At 43.5% G+C, this 26,624-nt stretch overlaps 1 protein-coding gene across 2 annotated transcripts in view; it reads right to left on the bottom strand.

Moving 5' to 3' along the window:
- Positions 1–25,927, bottom strand: part of NEDD9 (neural precursor cell expressed, developmentally down-regulated 9) — a 182,161-nt gene extending 156,234 nt beyond the window's left edge. For both annotated transcript variants that reach the window (XM_060614802.3, XM_060614805.3), the window contains exon 1: positions 25,730–25,927. The gene's annotated coding sequence lies outside the window, so the exon portion shown is untranslated. The remainder of the gene's footprint in view (positions 1–25,729) is intronic.
- Positions 25,928–26,624: the final 697 nt, after the last annotated feature.

Raw genomic sequence — 26,624 nt, 5'->3', positions numbered from 1 at the left:
ACATTGCTGGTTAGAGTCCACTTGACTGAGAAGTTCATCAATTTGTGAAATAAACATTCTTTAAATTTTTTTGATGTGTATTTATTTTTGAGAGAGAGAGAGAGAGAGACAGAGCATGAGCAGAGGAGGGGCAGAGACAGAAGGAGACACGGAATCCAAAGCAGGCTGCAGGCTCTGAGCTGTCAGCACAGAGCCCAACATGGGGCTCAAACTGACGAACCGTGAGATCATGACCTGAGCCGAAGTCGGACGCTTAACTGACTGAGCCACCCAGGTGCTCCTGTGAGATAAACATTCTTAAAGCACACCTTTAGAACTGGCAAGTTCTTTACCCAAATTTGGGATATATTATGCGATTACTTGTGAAATAAATCGATAAAATGGAACAGGGTTAGTCGGATCCAGAAGGAACAAAGAGTCACTTAAGAGTCAAAGCACCACCCTCCTGATGAATAAGACAAAGCAACTTGTAAAAGTAGGGAAGGTCTAAAATGGGGGCCAAAGTGGCCACAATTCATAGGTCTCAGGAGGGCTGGCATTTTTGTGCCAATTTAATCTACGATTTCAACTTATCAAAGGATAAGGTTGACAGAGTAAAAATTAGCCACAGGGTGAAGCTTCACTCTTAGCTAAACAGAAGACTAAAGGCATAAAGCAAGTCGCTGTGTCAGAACTTGCAGGACAGTGTGAACTGTGGTTTGAACAAAGCTGAGTTGGCCTGAGTATGAATTACAGGAAGAAAGGAAGGAAGAAGAAGAAAGAGCTCTGGGCTATTTATTCCTTTTCTATGGGACACATTGAAGACAAGAATTGTCACATGTCACAGACCCAGCTGGAAGACGTGGGGCCAGAGAGGGCACAGGGGCATGAGTCACAGCTCCCAATTTTCAGAAGCTCCAAATTTGGAAACCCAGCAAAAGGCTCTTGATAGAGTCTATCTTAATAGAGTCCCTTTGGCTTGGAGGCTGCTGTGAGCTTCAGCCAAATGTTGTACAGGTCTTAAAAATTAGAACCTGTGATGATGGCCTTGGACTCATGCGGCATGACGTTTCAGGTACAACAGTACTCAGATCTCAGCTGGGTTTGGGATGGAGGAAACCAGCTGACACTGTTGATGGGATAATCAGACCTGATGGGGGTGCGGTGGCTCTTGACTCAGTTTTAAGACTACAGTGGACTTTCATCTGCCTAGTATGTGTTCCTCCCTTGCTTCTGGGAACCATGTTCTGGTGTTTCTTTGGGAACTCACTCTTCTCTCTTCTCAGTGCCTGCGACTAAGGGCTGATGAGTGCCCATGCTACAGCCAATTAGGATATTCTGTTGTCCTGGCCCCACAGTAATTGGTTTAGGAATGGGCGCATGTCAGCCCAAAGAGTCAATCCTAGGGTCTTTTACAAAAATGACTGAGAACAAGATGCAGTCAGCTGGGTTTCTGAGAGAAGAAGATGTGCACCAGGAGCTTCTGGGGGCCATCTTGGTACCATGTCGGAAGGACCTGTCTGAGTTAGCTCAGGGATGGAGAGAGAGTCCTGATGAGACTGAGCCCCTGTATCCAGCTGTGCCTAAAGCTCTTTTTTGTTACGTGAGCTAATAATTCTAGCCCTGTAGTTTCTTAGGCCACTAGAAGTTAGGTTTCTTGGAAACCTAAAGAGTTCTGACTAACACACAGACCTGAGCAAGGCAAAATAGGACAACAGAGAATACCACCAAAATATGTAGAAGACAGAATATACAAGATGTAATGTATGACATATTGGATCCAAGGGCTTCTAAAGTACAGATGTGAACATAGGAATAGCTTTGAAAGCATTTTAGATAATTTAAGAGTATTTCCAAATAGAAAATGATGGTATTACTCTTTTAAATTCTTCTGGAATTGGGAAATAAAAGTTAAAAAAAAAAGACCAGTAAACTGAACTCTTCTTGTAGTAATATGGAATCGTGATAATAATAAAATGACCATCCCAAAGGCAAGAAGTGTGGGTTTCATCTGGGCTCTGACCTAGAGCTACCAACTTGTCCTGGTTTGTCCAGTGGTACTGTCCCTGTTTTGAAATTGACAGTCTCCCATTCCCAGAATCACCTTGGCCTGGGCAAAACTGGATGGTCCATCAGGGAGTTCCAGGTTTTCATAGAGTTACAGTGGTCACTGCAAAAGGTAAAAGGGTGGCAAGCAATCTCTTCTGCTTTGGTCAGAGGAATCTCTCTTCTGCTAAAAAAAAAAAAAAAAAAAAAAAAAAAAAAAATCTGCCCATGGCAGTCGGTGGAGCTTCCAACTCTTGATTTCTGCTCAGTCATTAACCCAGGGTTGTGGGATCGAGCCCCATGTTGGACTCCATGCTAAGTGTGGAGCCTGCTTAAGATTCTCTCTCTCTCTCTCTCTCTCTCTCTCTGTCTCCCCCCTCTCTCTGTCTCTCCCTCTTTCCCTCCCTCTCCCTCTGCCCCTCTCCCCTGCTCATGCTCTCTCTCTCACTAAAATAAAAAAAATTAAATTAAAAAAATCAAATTAAACATAATTTTTAAAAATTTAAAATAATATGCCTGAGATTTGTTGGGGATAGGGAAACCTGCTCTTTGCAGGACCACCCTTTAGAATTCCACTTTAATATTCTTTGTTACAGGGCAAATGGCTCTTACAGACCATGGTTCCTGCACCTGGCTGATCATTGCAGTCACCTGGGGAACTTTAAAATGACATACATTCCTAGCCACCACACCCGGAGATTCCAACTCAGCCAGAATCGGGCAGAGCCAGAGATCTGTATTTTTTAAAAATCTTTGCAGGTGACATAGATATAAATTATTCACAAATGTTGGTATGTTAACTATCGTTAATAATAAATCACTTTCCACACACCTCACAAATGGCCAAGACGCACCATTGTTTGAGGTACTGTTTCCATTACATATTTAACTTTCCATGCATCAGGAGGGCTTGTTCAAACAGCTAGAGGGACCCCACCTGCAGGGCTTCTGTTTCAAGTAGGGCTGGGGCAGAACGGGCACTTCGCATTTCTGACGCGCACAGGTAGGCGTCATTGTAGACCATAATAAACTTAGTTGAGTGTCTTCTCTGTTCTCTTGAATGTTCGTAATCATTGTAACACCCCCTCTCACGTCCCCCTGGCATAGTACTGGGTAAATTATTGATGAAACAATGTGTGGGTAAAACGTTTCATTGATGACAGTGACCCTCCCACCACTTTCCGAAGAATACCGTGACCTATCCCCCTTAGCACGTAAGAAAGATTTGTGTTGGTTATCTAAGGAACACTGCCTCATGGGACCTCTGCTGAGGAGAGGGTGGGGAACAACAGGATTTCCTGCTCTGGGATTTAGGAGCTTTGTGCTAAATACAATGAGGTCACTGCCACATTCTGTCCTGGGGCCTCCAGCCATGCACATTGGACTCTCCCCAAGACTCCATTTTGCTTGCCTGTCACTCTCTTTCTGTAAGGCTGGCAGATTTGCTTTTCACCCACCAGCTCCTCTCTTTCTTTAGCTTATATGTAAATGTTCAATGTCTTTATATTTAAACCTGTAAATGGACTTGCCAGGACATTTCCTAAACATACTCTGACTGCTGTAACTCTTTCATTTCTGTGGGTAAACTTGTCATCATGTTGGAAGCCCAAGAATGACTACTCCAATCCCTGCTCGGGCTGTGCGGGGCCCCGAATCATGCCTGCATCCTTCGGCTTGTGTTTCTTCTCTGTGGTGCTGGACCAGCTGTGGGGCACTTGGCACCGTCTTCCCACCCATCCTCGTTAGTACAAGAAATGTTTCTTGTACTAAAGAGATCTACATGTGACCACAGTCCAGACCTCAACCCAGACACACCCCAAACAAAGTTTGGAAAAAAAAAAAAAAAAAAAGAAAGCCACTGACCACTATTAGCTGCTAAATACGGGAGTACACTGTCCAAGTTCTGCAGGAACATTCAGATCGTGTTTATGTGGCTTTGTACCTTGTACGTAACTACTCGAAGCAAGAAACAGAGCCCAGAAACCCACAAATAGTAATAATAATCAAATGTAAAGATTCCATCTCTTTATTTCAGACTCCTGCTACCATGATAATATTGCAGATAGCTGTTTAGTCAGTATACCGTCTAGTTACCCCAGAAAACAAGACTATGTGCCCCCAACGCAGGAAACAGAGGACCATCCCAGCTCCTCTCTGGAAACAGGGTTTGCTTTTGATCAGGGCATATCATTATGGAGAAATAATCCCTTCTAGGTCAGCTCTACAACAGCAGCCTGGCTAAATGGCCAAGTCTGGGGCAGTGAACAAAAGCGGCCTTCTCTGCCCATTACTCAGGCGGTCCCCATGGGCCTCAGCTCCAGAGGTGACTAGTCAGCAACTAAAAGGAGCAGTCACTCTGCTATTCCACAATGCCAACAGCATGATGGGAACGTTGCCTTTCCCCCCAATGCCATGGTGGCAGAAATGCTTGCCGGTGTGGAACAGTTCTCTGGTGCAAACTGGTCTGGCTTGGCCATGTGTGATCTGGAAGGCTCCAAAACTCTTTCAGTGTGGTAATGACATGGGTGTTGCAGGAAAAACCTCTGAACCTGACTGACAGGAAAATATCGTGTTAGATAATAATAACTAAAACTGAGGGCTGAAAAAGTTTTGACTTTCCCTTTGAAGAGTCAAGTCAGTCTAGAGGGAAATGGGGTATTTTTCTTACAGGCTTTCAGAAACACAGTGGGTGGTGGTGGGGAGGGGTGTGGGAGGAGGGAGGAAACATGGCCTGCAATTCAATCTTCATGAGTGCCTCTTGACTTTGAATTGAGATGTTGATAGTTTTTCAGTTCACAAAGCGTGTGTGTGTGTGTGTGTGTGTGTGTGTGTGTGTGTGTGTGATGGTCAGGGAAGGGTGTCGCAAGGAGAAGTTGAAAACAACTCCCACCATTCATAGAGACTGAAGAGATTCAAATAGGAAGAAGTCAAGTTCACACCATTGCAGGCAACAGAGTGAGAAGGTAAAAGTATCTTGGCTTAATGATGCATATTACCACTGCTAGGGGGGAAACTAGGCAGTCCTAAAAGTCCATCTTTTTTATGATGGGTCAGGATCAAATATTTTGTAAGAGACACACTAGTTTGTAAAGCTTTGAGGGACTTGAACGGGCTTCTGTAGATAACAGAGAGAATACAAAGTTCCTGCCATGTGGGAAGACAAGTCCTCAGCAACCTAAGTCAGATGACTTACAGGAAGAAAGCCAGCAAGGATTTCTTTTGCGGTGGGGGTGGAGGAGCACAGGGAGAAGGAAATATACATATATCTCGATGTAGGAAATTGTTGAAGAAGCAGACTGAAGTTTCCAATAGAGCCTGTTTACCCCTGGAATCCAGAAGCAAATGAGCCTTTGCTCAGGAATCTAAGAAGTCACCGATCATGTTCGGATTTCTCCGAAGAGAAATGGAGGAAGAGAGTGGAGGAAGTTTCTACCTAATGGTTCTGGCATTATGAAGACATACCCAATAGGCTTTACAGAACAAGTGCCTGACTGTTTATATTTCATCATAGTCCATATTGGTGAGTGAAACTTTGGTAAATTCACATTAAAGAGATAACTGCATATAAGCCAGTTCAAAGTTATCTCATAAGTTCCCCTCATTCTCCTGCATGAACTTGACTTTTACTCATGTCCTTCTGGACATATTCCTCCGTGTTGATGCTTGGTTGTCATTACAGCAGTTTCTCAAGAGCTGCTTCAACCATTGTTAGTCAGGGTTGAAAAATGTTCTGTTTCATAATATCCCAAATATTCCAAATAAATTGCCACATGTTGTTGACCCCAGGCTTTAGAGAGATCTATCATATAAGGTTGGCATCCAATCTGTTAAACACCATCTTTGTCATGAAGATCTCTAGTCAAGAGAGCTTACCATGTTGGTGCGCCATTTTGTTTCCAGATACCTACTCTGCTGAGACTTGTCTCATGCCACTGAGGGACAAACCACATCTTGAGGCAGTATGGGGGGGAAAATAGGCCTTATGAAATAATTTTCTGAAACTTCTGCTTATATCATGACAAAGGGAGGATGCTCTTCTATCAGCAGAGATGGGTGTGAAATTCACAGTGAAACTGCCCATCACATGTTAGGATTCTGCTGGCTTCAGTTGCCAGTGTGTCACAGAGCAGGGCAACACAAGTCCTTCCCAGCTCCAAGTTCTCTGGTTCCTGGGAACTGCTGTTGGAAGAAGCTTCAGTCTCCAGTGCCACCCAACAGAGAAGTATGGATAGATTAAGGAGACATCACGCAAAAGAAACCTTTCACTCCGGGTAAAGAGGGCATGACATATGAGAAAGGGTTAAACTACAATGCACACCAGATATCAGCAAAATAGCAGCCAAAGGAGAGCAGGATCAAGAGTCTGCTAACAATTTCAAGAGTCTGGGGAAGAGGAGGAAATGAAACAATCCTCACAAATCAGAATGGTGTGGTCACTGCTTAGCCAGGAAGGGGTACCACCCCATGCCTACGTGGATCTTTTGTGAGAAGCTGACATCTTCACAACAGGAGAGTAGTATGGCAGGAACAGAAAGGGTACACAGCACAGTTGCCCACTCAAAGTCAAGAGACTGGCCAAATCCTACTGATGTGTAAGCTTGTTTGTGTGTACGCACATGAGGCACTTTTTCTTAGTGCCATTTACTTTTGGGGTACTCAAGCCTTATTCAATGAAAGAGTGGAGGCATGATCTCCCGAATCAAGCTTCTTGGTCTGGAAAAAAGCAAGCCACCTTTAGCAAGCTTGGTTTTGGGTTTTGCTAAAGGAAACTTTTGTGCTTGGACGGCAGTACCATTGAGGTAGGAATTGGAGGAGAGGGGATCCTGGTTAAAGTCTGATCTAACCTTAGATGGTGCCCTCTTTTTACCCTCTTCACAGTAGATGGTTAAGAAATGCGTGTTGCTGCTGAGAAAGAAAAAAAAAAAAACCTGTCAGTTTTTGTTAAGAAACTTAGGGGAACATTGTGTGTCAACTATACCTCAATTAAAAAGAAATTTCCAAATCTAAAAAGAAGGAAAAAAAAAACCCATCATGTTTTAAATCACTGTAAACAATTAATGATGTAAAAGTGAGGTACTTTGTTTCATATGTGATAATTAAATGTTATAGTCAAAGATTCATAATGTCAATTATATGAAAAGATTTCATTAAGGAAAGAATCTTTTGTTGCTATTAAAAAAAGAAACTTCAAAGTGTAGCAAAAAAATTTATATATATAAATATATATCATCTCCACTGATAATTATATATGATCTAATTATATATGCATATATGTGCACATAAATATATAAAAATATAGTTATATATAAATATATAAGAATATTTATATATAACTATATAAAAATATAGTTATGTATAAATGTTTAAAAATATGTTTATATATAAATATATAATCTCCATCGATAATTATATATGAGCTAATTATATATGCATATATGCATACATGCATATATACATTTATGCATATATATGATCTAATTATATATTCATACATGTCTAATGTATGTATAATAGATTATACGTAATCTAAGTGTGACCCTAAGAAGCAATATCTAATATTAACAAGGGAAGCTGTACATTTGAAGGAGGGAGAAAGCACTGGGGGCTAGGGGCTGGAACATTCAAGAAAAGATGTCAAGAAAGAAGGAGTATGTGAGGTAAGTCTGGTACATGGGTAGAAAGCGGAAATTAGTCTGGACAATGGTGAAGACACAGATATTCAGGGGATAGTTGGGAGATTATATAGGAAGAAAAATGAAGTCTTGATGGATGGTCGTATGCTAACAGCCTCCCATTTCATCTCTCTTCCTGCTTTGTGTGCTCTAGGTCTCCCTTCTTCTCTGCATGTCTTAAGTCCTTCGGTAGCACCCTTGGGCCTAGCTACTAGCAACCAGAGCTGCAATGAATACTTTGACCTCGATGTTCTCTGAGCTTCACTTCTTTTTTTTCTGGGTCCCATGATTTATTCTTCAAATTATGAAAGTGAACAACCCGGGTCACGTTATTCTTTCATTTTAGTTTCCTTCTCTTGCTTGCTTTTCTCACTGGAGGAAGAGATTATGTAGATGTCAAAATTTGGCACTGGGCTGATGATAATCATCCAGGAAATACACACCTACACACTTGGGATATGTCATAAACCACCAAGTCAAAGGTGAACCTCTTTTATTAATAGCAATACATTAGGAATTGAATGTTAAAGGAACAGATCTTTACTGACCATTCACTATGTATAAATTCTATGCAAAGCTTTATAGGGGACAGAAATGACTAAGACGTTTACAAAAGCTTCATTTACTGGACGAGACAGATACATAACAACTGTCCTAATGTTGAAATAAACTATTGTGCCAAGACTCTTGGTTTCATCATACTCTATGATGATATGGCAATCACCATTGATAGTGCACTTTTTTAACCGAAAATTCCTTCCTTACAAAGTTTCTCTCATAGAATCTAACTATTGAGGCAAAATTCAAAGGATTCAGCTAGCCCTGACCAATTTCCAAATCCTTTTTTTGACTAAAATATCCCTCTCAATCGAGAGACTCTGTTTCAATACAGAGGTTTCTCTAGTTCAGCTGAATTAACTTGTGCCACAGCTGTCTACACTGCATTCACAGCCACCTGTGGGATACTCTCCTGCTCATCCCGTTTGCAGAGCCAAAGACATGAAAACTTGGTGAAAGATGAGGTAGAGGGAATTCTGTGATGTAAAGTCGTGATTAATTGCTTAGCCCTGGGAGGGGGTAGGCAGGGGAAGTTGCTTTGCCAGGATTTGTGTAAGCCTGAAAACGATGTACAATTGGATGACTTCAATTATCATGTGAAGATTCACCATCTAGAGGTCATAAAAGAAAACTCTTAGAGCATTAAGAATACATATCCTGAAAAAATAAGGGACATCAACAAAGTATAGGGAATTGAGTAGGAGGGAAGGGCTGTGGTAAGTCCAAACTATGCTCGTTTGGGACATTAAAGTACTAGACTCTAGGAGTATGTTTGACCAAGAAGGGCTCCGCATCGTAGTGTGGCATTGTGTGTATTTTGAGGAAATTATTTCTTCCAAACAGTCAGCTACACTTCAAGGCTCCAGCTTCTGTGGGTCTGAGAAGGGAGGGACTTATACCGCCCCCATTTCTAGCTGGGGTTTGAAGGATACTCTTTGGCTTATGCTAGTGTGACGTGAATAAATGCATGAGTGTTTTCTGGTCGGGTAGAAGTGAATTAAGATTCCTGATGGAATAATCTTAGTTTCATAGTTATTCTAAATCTTAGCAACTTTTTTTTCCCATTTAATAGTCATGGCTAAAAAATGTTTAGGGCTTCCCAAGTATAAGACAGTTGTGGGGCACCTGGGTGGCTCCGTAGGTTAAGTGTCCGACTCTTGACTTCAGCTCAGGTCATGATCTCAAGATTTGTGAGTTCGAGCCCTGCGTTGGGCTCCTCACTGGCAGTGGGGAGCTGGCTTAGGATTCTCTCTCTCCATCTCTCTCTCTCTGCCCCTCCTCCACTCACTTATCTCTAAAATAAACAAACTAAAAAAAAAGACACTGTTGTAAGCACTGAATGCATTTTACTTCATCTAAATTCACAACAATCCAATGAGATGATGTACAGAGAAGAGTTAACACAGCAGGTCTGGGGCTGCTATCCTTAGAAAGCCCTGTTTGAAAGGTTGGCCTTTGGCTGGCATCTAGGAGCTTGGATTTCACGAAGGTTTCCACCATTCCCTGATAAGAATGACTTACTGTAGCTGTTTGTAAAAACAATGTGGTTTGTGTTAACACCTGCTCCCCTTTCTGGGGTTTGAAATTTTGCTATGTTCCAGACAGAGGATGCCTAAGTGGCCAGCCCTCAATCAAAACTCTAGCCTTGAGTCTCTGATGAGCTTCCCTGGTAGACACCATTTCATACCTGTCATGACTCATTATTGGAGGAATTAAGCCTATCCTGCGTGACTCCTCTGGGAAAGGATTCTTGGTAGCTTGTACCTGGTTTCCTCTGGACTTTGCCCCATGTACTTTTCCCTTTGCTTATTTCAGCTTGATTCCATTGGGCATAATAGGTCTTAGCTGTGGATATGACTATATGCTGAGTCCTCTGAGTCCCCTTAGTGAGTCATCACATGGGGTGGGCTTGGGGATCCATGGCACACGTGTGTGACATTATTATCATCTCAGTTTTAAAGGTGAGGAGGCGGTTTCGTGGAGAGTTTAAGCAAACATCTTAAGGTCACACAGCAGGCACATGGCACCATCAGGGTTTGAACCCAGGCAGGATAGCTACAGAGCCCTTGTTTCCCCCTGGGGAGCCTCTAAACTTACAATAATAATACTTCCCTCATTGGTGGATTGCGAGTCAAAGGAGATATGCTTGCTCAGAACATACTAAATGCTCAATGAAACTATATCATATTATGAGGCACCAAGCCCTCTATCTCTTCTGCCCGCTACCCAGGAAAGCTACCATATGTTTCCCATAGCTCAATGACACATAGAATGTCTCCAAGAAATTGAAACATCCATGAGGAGGGAAAAGGAAGGGGAATGGTATGCAACTCCATGACTATGTTTTTAAATGTTTATTCTATTTTTGAGAGAGAGAGACAAAGAGAAAGAGAGAGAGGGAGAGAGAGCACAAACAGGGGAGGGGGCAGAGAGAGAGGGATACAGAGAATCTGAAGCAGGCTCTGTGCTGACAACAGACATCCCGATGTAGGGCTTGAACTCGCAAACTGCAAGATCATGACCGGAGCCAAAGTCAGACCCTTGACCAACTGAGCCATCCAGGTGACCCAATGACTATTTTTTAGACAAGAATGTTTATAACAAGACTTTTGCTTTATATGCCAAATGGAGCCTCTATGCTTTCTCTCCTCTTCCCTTGCCTCTTCTCTCTCCTTGGGTCCAGCACGGAGGGGCTGGACACTGTGGTGATAAATTCAGCAGAGCTGGCTGGGTGTTTAGGAAAACTGAAGCAGAAGAAGGAGAGAGGGGCTGGGCAGCTTGGGTTGAGCCCCTTTCATCATGGTCACCCTATTTTCTACCACCCGTACCCCAGACGGGAACACATTGTCTTGCAGCAGAATACCTAACATTCTGGTTGCTAAAATTATTTCTCAATCACCCCTTCCTACATTTCAACCCCCCTAGTTAATGTAGAAACATCCAGTCTCTTTCCATTTGAGGAAACGGAATGACCCTAGCATTCCACAGACTTATTCTTGCACTGCTTTCAAAGAAAAACCACTCTTTCTGTTCAATGCCTGTTGGCTATATGTCAGAGCAAATGTATGGCAACTTGTTGTGTTGCCCTAGTCGATAGATCCAGATGTCCTACTCAGAGCTGAGCTGGCTAAAGCTCACTACACCTGCATGGCAGAATTTGGACGGTAATGGAAGATGCCCTTGATGTAAAACCTCATCTTCTCCATCTCCTCCTCCGAATCCCTTTCAGTAGGGAAACAAACTTCCTATTTCGTAGGAAGAAATATGACTTACAGTGTAAATGGTGGGTGAGCAGTGGCCTGGCGATGCCGAATCAATGAGATCAAATCCTTCCCTGTGAGCACGTTTTGACAAAGTAAAATCGGAAGGAGCCCACAGATATTAGATAGCTGGAAAGAGGACTTGGTCACAACGAGTGCCAAAAGAAGGAGATGGGACCTACCTGTACAGCAGACGTTCCCATGGGAAATCTTGGCCCTTGCTGGTCAGCAGGATGTAAGCAATGTGGAAGAGGTGTAAATAAAGACCAAAACCTCCTATCTTGAAATAAAGTGTATTTTCATCTAAGAAAAATCAATGTCCTCACACCAAAGGCAAGTACACTGTCAGGATCCACTGGGAAGAGTTGCCTGGTCATTGGATAAACTCTTTTAAGCCAATGACTCAGTGAAAAAACCCGAGTTTCAGTCCTAGCTATATCTGGTGCTCAACCTGCCCAACTTTACATGAGTTACCTTATTGATTCTATCTCTATTTCAGTTTCATCATTGGTAGAGTGGGGGATATAATAATGCTCCCAGGATGCCAGTAGACATTGGGTAAGATGATGTGGGTCAATGTGCTGACTGAACTGTAAATTAGTACCTAAATGTTAGCTATGAATGTTTCGCTCCGATAACGTTAGCTATCACCAAGACTGAAGAGAAAAATCAAATGTGAAATAAAAACCTAGTTTTCATTGTATTGAGCATTCAGAAAGGAGGGTAGGTTACCTCAAGCGTAGAGCCTTTTAATGCTAAATTACAAATGGAAAGGGTATTGCAATAAACTCAGTTGTATGACCAATCAAAATATTAACTTTTCCTCATTGTAGCAGCTTAATCCTTCCTCCTGGGTTGGTCTGCTAAAAACCACACGCAGCGGTCTAAAAGGTGATTGGGCATCAATGAAGACTTAGGTCAGAGTCTCTGGAGTGGCCAGTGATTTAGTTTCTTGGATTAAGGAAGTCAACACCCTCACCAATGGCTGGATAAAAATAACATTCCTTTCTATTGTGATCATCCTACATCAAGGCAATGTTTGAGATTTAAGCAGCACAGTGTGATGTGCCTGCTACAGTTATTATGTGGTTGAACTTCTAAAACACAGCAGCAGCACAAATGTGTTTTATCAATCTTTGCTGTTGGTACGAATCTTGGAGAAAGCAAAGTTGCATCACTTCCCAATGCAGCTCACTCTAAAATGGATCATTATTCTAAGGCACTTATCATGCCTGTTAGATTCAGATTCATCTGCTCGGAGCCCTTCACGCCCCTCCCCTCCCCCCCCCCCCCCCCCGCTCTGCTCCCCATCATTCAAACACTCTGCGCTCTCTTCAAAAATGCTGCATACAGACTCATTAAGTTCAGAGTAAGCTTTAATTAGTAAGCCTGTCAGCTTCTCTTACAAGGAACTTATTTTTCAGTGGAAATTTTTGTAATGGTTCCTGTCTGATCTTTAACTCTTCCCTGGAGACCAAACTCCCCAGCTCAATTCTTGGCAGTGCGATCCTGAGAGTGAGTGATACCTCTTTGGACCAATTAATTACTGCAATTTCTTAAATTTAGCCACTAGCTGTTTGGCACCTTCCACACAGCACCCCTTGCAAAGAAATCCTGCAGAGCTCTGAAATGCCTGGCCCCCCTGTCTGTACCCTCAGAGATTTGTAAGCCTGGATCCTGGTCCTCAAAATGCCTCCTCAAGTGTGGTCAGGGGTAGTAAGCAAAAAAAAAAAAAAAAAAAAAAAAGAAGCCTCTGTGTTTCAGGGACTCACTTGCATTTATTTTACCGGGTGAGGGTGATGAGGTGATTGCCAATGTCTCCCAGCTCAACGACCAAGGGACTGCTTAGAACGTCCTGCGCGTCACCTGGATGTTGCTTCTCCCCTGGGCCCATGGGGCCATTTGCAAGTTGAGAAGCGGGGATAGGAATGTAGGACAACTAGGAATCCCAAGAGATGGAGTAAGGTTTTCAACTTAGAAGGCAAAGCAATGACGATCTGTTTAACTTACAGATAAAATAAACATTATGTCATTTATCAGTTCCTGGGATTCCTCACAAGCCCAGAAAATCAAGGGTTGTCTATGTCTCTAAAGAGGTAAATACAACGATTTTGTTTTTCTGTTTGAGTCACACGGGGGTAACCACTAAAACACTTGGGTATGTTACAAATCAACATACAATGAAAGAAATCATCCCAGTAGTTTTCTGACTTTAAGCCCACTTGAACAAAGTCCCATGCTGGCAGGGACTATTGGTACTATTTCCAACGTAGCTCAGCACGCTGTAGGGAATCCATAAATATTTGTTGACTGGTGACTGATATGCACGCTGATCTCCACGAGGACAAAGGATATCCTCCTTATATTTCATCTCAGTACTTATACCTATGAGCTCATGTTTATCATCTAGGTAATGAAATATCATTTTGACCTTCTTTACAGAGGTGGAGATGAATTTAATTGGGTTATTTTATTCATCCGAGAAGTGTTTGGGTTTTGTTTTTGCACGCTCTTCTCTTCTGGCGTTCTTCTCTTGTCGGACCCTATTCGCTCTTTAGGCCCCTTCTCTTTTATGAAAACTTATTCTCTCTTCTCCTCTTCTTCCTCATACTCAGTACGTACTGAGCATTTAATGTGTCAGACACAGCTCTAAGTGTTTTGCGTATATTGACTCATAGAGCCCTCAAACCCATGTACTGACTCAAAAGAACCCCACCGAGTGAGGTATTACTGCTCTTACCTCCCTTCTGCAGATGAGAAATGGAGAAACAGAAGGGTACAGTGGTAACCTCTTCAAGGCCACACAACAGGAAAGAGGTAGAGGTGGGATTTGAACCCAGGCCATTGGCTCCAGAGCTGCCCTCTTAAGTATTCCACTGGTTATCCAGTCTCCTGGATCTGCCCATTTCCTGAACTCTGATGATCCCTTTTGTTGTTGTGGTTTACAAGAAGATAGCTAATAGTCCTCATTTTATTAAAAATAGGCTAATACTCTATGCTCTATTGTATCTGTTGCTTTGATTTTAGTCCACATTTTTTTTTGTATCTTTGTGGTATAGATCACCTTTATTCTTTTTGAACAGTAGCATAGGGATGCCTGGGTGACTCAGTGAAATATCCGACTCTTGATTTCAACTCAGGTCGTGATCTCATGGTTCGTGAGTTTGAGTCCCGAGTCGGGCTCCATGCTGACAGTGGGGAGCTTGCTTGGGATTCTCTCTCTCCCCCTCCCCCTCTCCCCCCTGCCCCACCTCTCAAAATACATAAACTTAAAAACAATTTTTAAATAAACAACAACAACAAAAAAACCACACACAAAACCCCAGAAGCATAGTAATCCGTAAGTGTGGATTCCCAAATTATAATGAGGATCTTCCTGACGGACGTTGTGACGGTGTTCACACTTTCGATATCAGGCACAACTGCATTTCAAATCACCGCAAAATAAAGAAACACATGCTAGGTTGAAGTCAAAAAGAGAGTGTTGGGTCAGGTAGCTCTTCCGTGCCATTAAGAAATAAATTATTCAGCAGAGAGAAAATAAGACATAGATAAGGCCAGCACTTCTCTAAGTGGGTATTATTGAAGGAATATTACTGCTGCGCGTATTAACTCATGCATGTAAAAGCCCATTTCTCTGTGCAACACTTTGTTTAACTGTGAAATAGACATTTCGCTGTTGAATCAGGCTGGCAGGGACCCAGGAGGGCCAATCACGGGCCTGCTTGGAGGAAGGCATCACACGAAACAATTCCTGAACTTTTCCTATGGCTGAAGCAAGCAGCCAGCCATATTTTCTCTGAAGACTGCTCAGGCCCAAAACATTCTTTGCTCTGCTCTATCGAGATGAACTCTGCTTTTCAATCAGGCTGTTATTCAAATACTGGAACAGGTCCAAATTTGCTTTCCTGAGGAAAAGCCTGTCTCTGCCTCCAGCATGCGCAGTCCAAGAGGGCGGGCTCCTGGCCCCTCACCAGGGACAACCAGGCCCTGCCCCCATTCTTTCAGTGTGCGAGGGGGGGTGTCTCCTGCCTCTGCCCTCCCACCATCTGCACGCAAGTCAAAGGGACCAGCTTGCAGGTCCCCCAGGAGCGTCCTGGTGCACAGCCACCTCGATGCGCTGCTCAGACCGCCTCTTATTCCCCCTCACAATCTCCTCATGCTTTTCTAGATCTTTCCCCCTCCGCGAGGCCGGCCATCTGAGCCTCAGCTCTCCCGAGCAGGCTTCCTGACTCAAAGAACTCTCCTTCTTCATGGTGACACTGGCCTCTAACACTCACTTGGTGATCCACTCACTCACTCACTCTCTCCTTCGTTTATCCATCCATTCTTATGCGCCTATCAATGCCAGAGACACAGCAGTGAACAAAACTAAGTCCAGGGGAGTAAACAAAAAATAAGCAAATACGCAGGTATTTACAATGGCAGGTGGCGGTAAGTGCAGGTAATGGCGGGAGTGTTGGAGGCATATATATATATGTATAAATAAATGTATTTATTATATATAAATAATATATATTTATTATATATAAATATATATAAATATATAAACATATATATAAATATATATAATATATATTATATATTATATTATTATATATTTATATGTATATAAATATATAATATTATAATATATAATATATAAAAATATATATTTATTACATATAAAAATATATAAATATATAATATATATAAATATATATAATATATATATATATTTATTATATATAAAATGGTCAGGGAAGACTAGTGTGATAAGGTGTGACCTGATTGCTGAGGGAAGGGGGGAGCCTGGCAAGTAAGACTCAGAAGGTCCTTCCAGTGCAGAAGTCCTGAGTCGGGTGCATAATTGGCCTTTTAGGGGAACATTAAGGAGGCCACTTAGCGGCCTTTTAAGTGTGGTCTTTGCTTTGCAAACAAATGTATGGTTTTTTCCTCAACTTGAGGGTAAGCTTCCTGAGAGGGGGTGGATAATCCGTGATAAAGTGTCATGATGCTTTCTTTCTTCAGTAAAATTCCACTGTCTGAAGTATACCAATCAAAGTTTTTGGTAAGGGCTGGAAAGGGCACAAGGATACTTGGATAGGATTATAACCCCTAGCTTGTGGCCCTCGAATATCCCAGTAAAATACCAATGCTCTTAGAGTGTAAGTTATGCCTAGGCTCATAGGCCCAGAGCCACATACAGCACTTAGCAAGCAGGCACAGATAACCTCATCACTTTTTAAAAAAATGGATTCTCAGGGAGCCTGGGGGCTCAGGAAGTTGAGTGTCTGACTCTTGATTTCTGCTCAGGTCATAATCTCATGGTTCGTGGGATAGAGCCTTGCATCAGGCTCTGTGTTGACAGCGGGGTGCCTGCTTGGGTTTCTCTCTCTTCCTCTCTTTCTCTGTCCTTCCCCCACTTGCTCTCTCTCTCTCTCTCTCTTAAACAATTAAAAAAACTTTTAATTAAAAAATGGATTCTCAGCTCTAAATAAAATGAACTAATCCCTTTATTTCTAATAACTGCCCTTGCTTCAGACAAAATACCAAGAGTGCAATGAAAACAGAGGCCAATAAAGTAAATAACTTAAAGCAAACAACCAAAGGAATATCATCAAACAGTCCTAGCTGAGCCTTTCCAAATCAGTGCTTCTCAAATCATAACACCTTTATTAAGTGGTTCTTTTATCCATCTTGCCATAAAAATAGAGAAATATGAAAAAAAATCTATGTACAAAATAGTTCGGTCACTTTATTTTAAATACAACTGTATGCAATTGGTTAATCCTCACTGTCATTTATAACTGAATTATATGTACTCTAGAAAGCTGTACAATGGATAGCATGCTGTGTGTGATTGTTGAAATATGTTTATGGTCGTTCTATAATTTATATTTGAGGTCCCTCCTCAACCAGGAATTCCATGAAGACACAACCTTATTATATCCCAGCACCATATTATCAAGTAAATTGGATTTGATTGGCTCATGTTGTATTTGTAGTGCTTCTTGTAGGCATAAATCTTACAAGGGATTTTAATTCCTTGGGCATCTCTTCTGCATGATTTCCTTAAAGATGGGGATTTTGTCTACTTAGCTTCATTGTTGAATCCTCAGTACCCAGCAGTCCCAGTGTCAGTGTCCCAGTGTCAGTACCCAGTGTCCGCCCATAGGGGGCCCTTCACTAATGTTGAGCAAATAACTAACTGATTTTCTGAAATGAGATATGGTATCTGTGATTGCTAATATTATGCATCAACTTGGCCAAGCCAAGAGATCCCCATATTTGATCAAACATTATTCTAGATGTTTCTATGAAGTTACTTGTCAGGTAAGATGAAAATTTAAATTAGTTGACTCTGAGGAAAGCAGATAGCCCTCTATGATGTGGGTGAGCCTCATCTAATCAGTTGAAAGCCTTAAGAGAAAAAGACTGATTGCCCCTGGGGAAGAATTCTGCCAGCCGACTCTGCCTTCGCACTCAGCTACAACATCACCTCTTCCTCGGGTCTCCGAGGAACTTGCCAGCTCCATAGAAGCATAAGCCGATTCCTTAAAAGAAAGCTCTCTGTATCGTTACACATATACTCACATGCTATTGGCTCTGCTTGTCTAAAGAACCCTGGCTAATTCAGTATGCCTTACTCATTTGCTCTCTCAATGAATCAGTCAACACATGCTATTTACCAAGAATCATTCTCACTCACCGAGGCCCCACAGCCGCCAAAGCCAGACCAGTGACACAACCCAGATAGCTTGACACAACCCAGATAGCTTGCTTCTTTTTTTTTTTTAATTTAAGAGAGAGAGATAGAGAGTGACCAAGTGGGAGACGGGGGCAGAGGGAGAGAAAGAGAATCTTAAGCAGGCACCGTGTTCAGCGCAGAGCCTGACATGGGCCTCAATCCCACGATCATAGGATCCTGGGATCATGGCCTGAGCCAAAAATCAAGAGTTGGATGCTCAACTGACTAAGCTACCCAGGTGTCTCCCCACCTCCGACAGCTTTTGACCTTAATTTCTCCACTCTGGGTGGAGGACCAGAGAGCATTACCTCCTCAAAGTTTCATTTCTCTTGTGATGCAAAGCACCTGTACATCTCTCTAGAGAAACAGGTGCCAAGAGAACATTGTACTTGTCAAAGCTGTGTTGTGATGGTGTTATGGGAGGCACCAATTTACTACTATAATTTTAGGGGAAAATACTTCCCAGGGCGATGCTGAGACATTAATAGTATCACTTCCTCTAAATATTTCCACTCTTTAGAGTGAAGCTGTGGGTGGGGAATTTCCGTCATGGAAACTAGCCAAAAGGTTACAAAAGGTTCACGGACACGGTACCACTTGATGTGTGGCAGATAATTGGTCCCCCCATAAGGCTAAGGAAAAGACGAATCTAAAAATACATCAGCTGGAAGCCTCTAGGGGAGCACGGCATGAAATCTGGTTCTCTTGGGGATCTAGCAATGAGATTAGCAGCCACCGAGTCTATCTGTGGACCTGAGGGAGGATGCTTCTGTAGAGTCCATATTCACATAGACCCTCCCACTGAGGGTTTGTGTGGTAGGGGAAGTGGACATTGAGAGTGAAAGCCTTCCTTAATGTGCCTGCAGGAAGCACAGTTCACCCCTGGGAGTATGTTTTCTCTCTGGGAGTCATTTTTATCTCTTTCTTCCTTCCCCTTTAAGGCCCCTCCTCTCCTTTGATGTCTTTTTCCTTCTGGCTCTCGGTTCTCTAATTCATTTACCTCTTACCTCCAGTGGAAGCCTGTTTCTAGCATGAAGCCAGGCCTCACGCCTCTGCTGGTAGTGTTTTGTGCATGAGAGAGGGAGAGATCTGGGGAGCATTCCTGAAATTATACCCTGAGCCTTCATCGGTGGCAATTACCTAGCACTGTCAATGGGGAGAAATGATAAATAGACTGTCATATGTCCACTTGATAGAATGCTATACAGCCATCAAAATAACTCGTCAACACCAATTTGCATCGACGTGGATTAACCTTCAGAAACAATATTGAGCCAACATGTTCCAGTTATGGAAGGATATATATGGTATGATCATATTTGCTTAAAGTTACCAAACAGGAAAAAATAAACAGCATATACAATACACATAAATTACATATTAATTAATTTTTATATAAATAAATTTAGACATAACTTATAGTCCACATATGATATATCTGTACCTATAGACATATGAGGCATATCTAAAAAGAAAAGTAAGGGAGAATGATTAACACAAAATTTAAGAGAGCAGTTCCCTTTGTGGGGGGCATGGGTAGAAACTGATACAATTGGCTAGGGGCATGAATCAGGCCTCAAGGGTTGGTAAGTTTTATTTCTATTACTATTTAGAAGGTAGGCACGCGTAACATATGCTTCTTTGTAGTATGAAATGTTTTCCGATACCTAAAAATTTTTCCTAAAGTGAAATTTGTGCAGATTATTAATCCTCATTTATCATCTTCCTTGGAAAACGAAGGGAGGGGCTTGGGGGATAACAGCTGCTTATAAAAATCAAAGAGAACGTTAGCGGAGTTATAGACCTCCATTAACCAAAGCTTCCAGTTGGAACCGAAGGTGAAAAAGAATTGTGGATGTACTGATACCTTCACTTGTTACCTCCCTTCACCATTGCTTGACTTACTTCTGACCCCCCAGGATGCTTCCTTAGGGCAGAACCACCATGTAATGGAGCCGGGAAGGGTGTCAATTTCAAGCTATCATCACTGCCTGGATATTTGGGAGCTATCGTGGGTGCAGTGTTGATTTGAATGATCAAAACAGTCTGCAGCAAAGCGTGGCTTGGACACCCCAGCCTAGGACGTCCCTGTCGTTCGTGGCCCTGTGGCACGCACACATGGCAGGTGCTGGGTGGAATGAGACTCAGCTGTGGCCTTGAGGAGCTCCCGCTCTAATGAAGCTCTGCCAGTCTTCTCTCAAAGTCCTGCCTCCTGGTGTCTATCATGTCAGTTGTGCTCCCAGCACAATTAGTAACATGATTTTTTTTTTTCCTTTCAATCGACTCACTTTTTTTTTTTTTAACTTGAAGATATTTACTTATACTAAAAGAAAGTTTATACCACTCCTGCAGGTGAATAGCCAGTGCCGCTACAGTTAATAGAAGGTAATCATGGAAAACAGATGCAGGAAAACAAAACTATGCTGGTGAATTTTAGCTGGCTCTCGTTGACTGCTGATGGCTCATAGTCCAAGGCTCCCTTTCTCCTTGTTAAAAAGGTAAATGGCCAATGGTTAGAGAATGTTAAGATCAGGCCAATCTCAAACGATCAGGAGAGTGAAAATGGGAAAGTTTTCTGTGGCAAGGTCTAGTGACAGCATGATTGTATGCTATATCTGTGTATTGTGTACCATGTAAAATTATCCTGTGGTGCCCCACAGTTTGGAAACTTTGATCAAAGGAGTTGCCAGGAGACAGATAAGCGGAAGGAAAATGGAGGGCATTTGGAGTAAGGTGTGATACAGTTTTGCACAGGACATGTTATGTCTAAAGGAACTCTCCCTGGGGCGCCTGGCTGGCTCCGTTGGAAGAGCATGTGACTCTTGATCTCGGGGTTGTGAGCCGGAGCCCCATGTTGGATGTAGGGATTACTTAAAGATAAACTATTTTCATTACTTTTTAATGTTTATTTATTTTTGAGAGAGAGAGAGAGAGAGAGCAGGGGAGGGGCAGAGAGAGAAGGAGACACAGTATCGGAAGCAGGCTCCAGGCTCTGAGCTGTCAGCACCGAGCCCAACGTGGGGCTCGAACTCATGAATTGCAAGATCATGACCTGAGCAGAAGTCAGACGCTCAACCGACTAAGCCACCCAGGTGCCCTAAAAATAAGCTCTTTAAAAAAAATAAAGGATCTCTCCCTGTGTACCTGGTTCCTTTCTCTAAGCAGGATCTCATAAGGGGCTGAGGAGGACGTCCTCCATATGGCCCTGAATAGATATGAGGGATATCAAAATGCAGATGCCTAAGTAAACGGGGAACAGTGAGTGACATGACCTGAGTATGCACAGGGCTGTGTAGCAGCTTGGATTTCCCCAGAAGCAGACCCTGACTCATATTCGAGTGCATGTACTTTGTTTGTTTGTTTGCTTTTAAAGTTTACTTATTTGTCCCGAGAGAGACAGAGACAGTGCAAGTTGGGGATGAAAAGAAAGAGGAGAGAGAGAATCCCAAGCAGGCTCCTTACGGCCAGCACAGAGCCTGACACCGGGCTCAAACTCGCGTAAACCAGGAGATCAGGACCTGAGCCCAAACCAAGATGCTTAACGGACTGAGCCATCCAGGCCCCCTCAAGTGCGGGTAGTTTAACCAATGATCCCAGGACACCTTGCTGGAGAGCAGGAAGCCAGGGAAGAATCGTGAGAAGGGACGGCACATAAAAGGTCAGTTATCAAGCCGGCTACCCCTGTGGCAACTGAGCTTAAGTTCACGTGGAAACTTTAGGGAATCGGTAAAACATGCGTCTTAGAGTTATTCCACTCAGGCCTGAGGGAGCTGGGATGTTTACGGCCCACTCGAGAGTTGGATTCTGGGCCTTTTCATTTGCCTTTAAGCAATTACAGTGGCCCTACTTGGCTTGGAGAAAGCTCTCAGGTCCTGAGATAAAGACTCAGGCTGTTAGAAGTTAGTTCAGTCCTGATGAGGCCCAAAGGATGTAGGTAGGAAACTGTTTTCACTCCACCCTTCCTCTGCTAGAAACTTCAAAAACGTGTCATGCTTGACCCATACCACAGCATTCCAAGAGGGCTCTTTCCCCTCATTTACATACAGAGAAAGAGGCTCTATCATTTTAGGCATCATTTGCCCAAAGTCAGGCAGCCTGTGTTCTACACCCCTGGTTACGCCTTCCCGGTCGTCTTCTTTTTTAACATCGAGGTGAAATTCACATGACATACATTAGACATTTGCAAGAGGACAATTCAGCGGCCTTCAATATGGTCACAATGCTGTGCCAACACCACCTGCATCTGGCTCCAAAATACTTTTATCACCCCCACAGGAAATCTCCTACTCCGTAACAGCCACTGGTAGCCACCAACATGCACTCTGTCTCTACTGACTTACCCATTCTGGGTATTTCATATAAATGGAATCAAGTACTTCTTGTGCCTGGCGTCTTTCACTTTACACAGTGCCTTTGAGACTTAACCCTGCTGTGGGATGTATTAGCAGTTCATTTTTTCTTTGGTGGCTGCATAATATTCCGTTGCGTATGGACATACCACAATTTGTCTCTCCACTCATCTGCTGATGGACATTTAAGCTGCTTGCCATCTCAGGCTGTTGTGAATAGTGCTGCTAGCAAAGTGTGCACACATGTAACATATTTGAGTCCCTGTCTTCAGTTCTCTTGGATGCTTAACTAGGAGTAGAATTGCTGGGTCACGAGGCAATTTTGCATTTCTCTTTTCTTTTTTTTTTTTCTTTTATTTTTTTTTTATTTTATTTTTTTAACGTTTATTTATTTTTCAGACAGAGACAGAGCATGAACAGGGGAGGGGCAGAGAGAGAGAGGGAGACACAGAATCAGAAGCAGGCTCCAGGCTCTGAGCCATCAGCCCAGAGCCTGACGCGGGGCTCGAACTCACCGACCGTGAGATCGTGACCTGAGCTGAAGTCGGATGCTTAACCGACTGAGCCACCCAGGCGCCCCTGCATTTCTCTTTTCAAGGAACTGTGCTAGTCTTCTTGCGGGGGCTCCTTCTCCTCTAACTTCTATTTATTTATTTATTTATTTATTTATTAAAAAAACTTTTTTAACATTCATTTACTTATTGAGAGAGAGGGATGGAGCACGAGCAGGGGAGGGTCAGAGAGAGGGAGACACAGAATCTGAAGCAAGCTCCAGGCTCTGAGCCCGACGTGGGGCTGGAACTAACGAACCACGAGATCGTGACCTGAGCTGAAGTCGGATGCTTAACCGACTGAGCCACCCAGGCACCTCATCCCCTACCTCTATTTAAATGTTAGAATTTCTTGGGGCGCCTGGGTGGCTCAGTCGGTTAAGCATCCGACTTCAGCTCAGGTCATGATCTGGTGGTTTCCTAAGTTCCAGCCCCACGTTGGGCTCCGGGCTGCCAGCTCTCTCTCTGCCCCTCCCCCACTCATGTTCCTTCTCTCTCTCCCTCTCTCAAAAACAAACACTAAAATAAAATAAAGGTTAGAATTTCTTGAGATTCGATTCTAAGCCACCCTCTCCTTTCCCATTTGATACTTTCCCTCAAGCATGTATCACCCACAATCATGGTTGCAATTACCAAATCTATGCCAAGGATCCCCAGACCTCTCCCCTGAGCTCTAGATATTGGCCAGTGTCGAATGCCTGACTGACATCTGCATTTGGATCAATTCTAGAACTGAACTAACCCAAGCCTGGTCCCCACCAGCTTCCCCAGTCTCAGTGACTGGCTATAACAGCATCAAGATCCGTTTGAATGTGCAAACCGGGAAACTGGGGGTCATCTCTGACCCTTCCCCCCTCGCTCTCCTTTTCTGTCCACCACCAAGTGCCGTCGATTTTCCTTTCTAGCTGACTTTTAAATTTGTGTAATTCTGTCTCCACTGCGACCACTCTTGTCTGTATTCACGTAGATACACTTGCCTGGCTGACTTTCTCCACCTTCTGATTGGTCTCCCTGTCTCTAGATGTGGTCCCTTTCCATCCGTCCTCCACACCTATTCTAAAAGCCATGGAGAACCCCTCTACCTTCTCCGTGGCTTTTAGAATAAGCAACATCTTTCATGCTGCACTTTGGGCTAATTTGACCCACTATGCACTCGCCTCCCGCTACACTGGCCTTGATTTTGCCAGATAATTCTGTGGTCTCCTACCTCAGGAAACGGTCTCTGCTGTTCTCTCTGCCTGGAGCATAGCCTTGTGAACTCCTACGCCTTCTTTTCAATTCTAGTCTCATTTTCTTTCTAGAAACCTCCCTGCCTCCCAGACGAGATCAGCTTCCCCCACAATACGTTGTGATCCTTATCGCATTTGTGTAATTAGTAATTAACGTCTGCTTCTCCCCCGCGCCGTAAACTTTTTGGAAGCAGGGCAATGTCCGTTTTCCTTCATCTTATGTAAGTTTTGACTTAAAAGCAGCTGCCCCATGAATGAACTAATTAATGAGAAATGGTGGAGCTCCAACTCAAAGCTGATTTGTCATCCTGCCCTTTCCACTGCTCCACTTTGCCCCATTCTTAAAACAGGGATGTCCTTGCAGATTGGAAGGAATTTATCCCCAAACTGGAAGGAAGTAGAAACAAGGAGGAAAATCACTTGACTTGTTCCCAGGGTCCTGTCATGGGCTCTTCACACCCACTTCTGGTGGGAACCAACTTTCTTGGGGGGGGGGGGAAGCTCCTCAAACAGGGGTTAAGAAGACCAGAGCACACACCCTCAGCTCTCATCACGGGCACAAAGGGCAGAAAACCAGCCCGCCGACGTCCACACAGCTTTGAACAACATGCAACGCTTTTCGAATGGCATTCCCTTGAAAGTTGTCCGTGTTTTTCGTTTTGAAATGATTTCACCAAGATGAAAAGGCTGCCTCAATTCCTTTGTGGAAGAAACGCTACTGAATGAATGAATGACTCAAGGGAATTAGTAAATACAGAATAAAGAAAGGATGGAGAAGTTGAGGTGGCCCAGTGCAAACAGGTAGAACATAGTGTGATTTGTCCCCAAGCCCTTAGAGATGATGCTGATGACCAGTTCTCTGCAGAGCCAATCAACCCTGAGTCCAATCCCCAATCACCATTTCCTACCCCTCCAGGCTGAGTCCCAGAGGGACCGAAAATGACATTATGAATGATTTTAGTCCATCATAATGTGCAAGTGACAGCTCACACTTTGAAGTATTGAAATAAGTTAGGAGAAGCCAAAGCTCAAGGTTATCACAGGTATGCTCTCCGCGGAGGGCAGCAAGGGGGAGGAGCCATCCAGCTTACACACCCGGAAGCACCTCCCCAAGATGATTTCAAAAATAGAATCATGGAGGTTTCGGGTTGCTTTAAAGCCAGTGCCTGCGGGTCGACTGGAAAGAATCCTGGAGTCCCTCTTTCCACCTTTGGGACGTGTTGAGGCCCTCTCAGCTCCAGTTCAGGGGTGTCAACAGAGGGGAACACTAACAGATGTCTGATACCAGCTCAGGAAGTCAGAGTCTGAGTGAGTCCCACCCCCCGTCAGGCCACAACAAGTGTCTGAGAACTTACCCAGGGCAGAGCCACTGCTGCTGGATCGTCTGGTCTCACTGGTAGTCTCTCCCTCTCCCCAGTCAGGCAGGTGGGAGCTGGGAGCTCAGTGCTGCCTCATCCCGATGCTTGTATCTTGCCCCGGCCACCAGATTCGCTTCTAAAGGCAGCTGCAAGCATTTCCCTACTGAGCAACCACACACATAGACTGTGAACAGGGTTTGTGCGTGTTTTTCCTTCCGGTTGCTGCAAGTGATGTTGTCTCAGTTCATTTCCTCTCTGTGTCTTTTTTTTTTTTTCATACACTGGGGGCGATATGTAGTTTAGGGGCAGGTGAGAAATCTAGCTCTCATCAGTACTGCTTGCTCTTTTGAGAAAGAGAGGTGATCTTTAAATTATTGCAATGGCATTCTGCAGAGTGGCATAAACTCCTTTCTAGGCTGCCCGGAGGCAAACATTCAGCTATGTTAAGGCCAACCAAATCAGGGTTTTGTGGTTTTATGGACTTAATAGACTCTAAAGAATTCCCCTATAAGTTGACACGAAGCAACTTTTCATTCGACCAGTATTTTTTGAGTCTGTGCACTGATAGGCACCCTGCTAGGCACTAGGCACCCAGTTGGAGCATCCCAGTGTGGAATGGAGGCCTAGACTGAGCAAGTGGAAAGGACTTTGGAAGTTCCTTAGTCCCAAACCTTTGTCTTCTGGCTGTGCCTCTGGGTAGCCGACAAGTGGTCTGGTCTGAGGCTAACTACCTGGTGGTTACCCTTTAAGCGCCTTTGGTCTTTCTGGGCCTCAACTTCCTCATCTGTAAAAGGGGACAGTCATAGGATTGTTGCGAGAGTTAAATTAGTTACTATATGTAAAGCCCTCAAAGAGTGGCTGGCACAAGTCAGTAGGTAGGCAGGATATGAGC

This window comes from Panthera onca, chromosome B2, assembly GCF_046562875.1.
Source record: "Panthera onca isolate mPanOnc1 chromosome B2, mPanOnc1 haplotype 2, whole genome shotgun sequence".
In the NCBI taxonomy this organism is placed as follows: domain Eukaryota; kingdom Metazoa; phylum Chordata; class Mammalia; order Carnivora; family Felidae; genus Panthera; species Panthera onca.
This window is presented reverse-complemented; position numbering and strand designations above follow the sequence as displayed.